Below are 387 nucleotides of genomic sequence, written 5' to 3' on the forward strand. Positions count from 1 at the left end.
ACCCTACTCCTTTGAGCCACAGGCACCGCCCTACCACAAATTATTTTTCCCGTATCATAAATATCTGCAGATCTGTGTCTTTTCTGGAGTCGTCTTTTTCTTGGCTTTTCTTAACAACTGTTTGTTCCCAGCGTCCCTTCTTTTGTTTCTAGTGTGCTAATTTATAGTGTGGTAGGAAGAGTGGAAAGTTGTCAGGGAAAAATATAAAGTAACCACTGGGCACAGTGGTGGCTCCCACCTATAATCATAGCATTCTGGGAGACTGAGGCGGTGGGTTGCTTAAGCTCAGGAGTTTGAAGCCAGACTGAGCAAAAGCGAGACCCCATTTCAAAAAAAAAGAAAAACAAAACTAGGTGTTGTAACAGGCACCAGTACCTGGGAGGCTGA

This window comes from Otolemur garnettii, unplaced genomic scaffold (genome assembly GCF_000181295.1).
Source record: "Otolemur garnettii isolate 467f Iridium unplaced genomic scaffold, OtoGar3 scaffold00121, whole genome shotgun sequence".
Classification (NCBI taxonomy): Eukaryota; Metazoa; Chordata; class Mammalia; order Primates; family Galagidae; genus Otolemur; species Otolemur garnettii.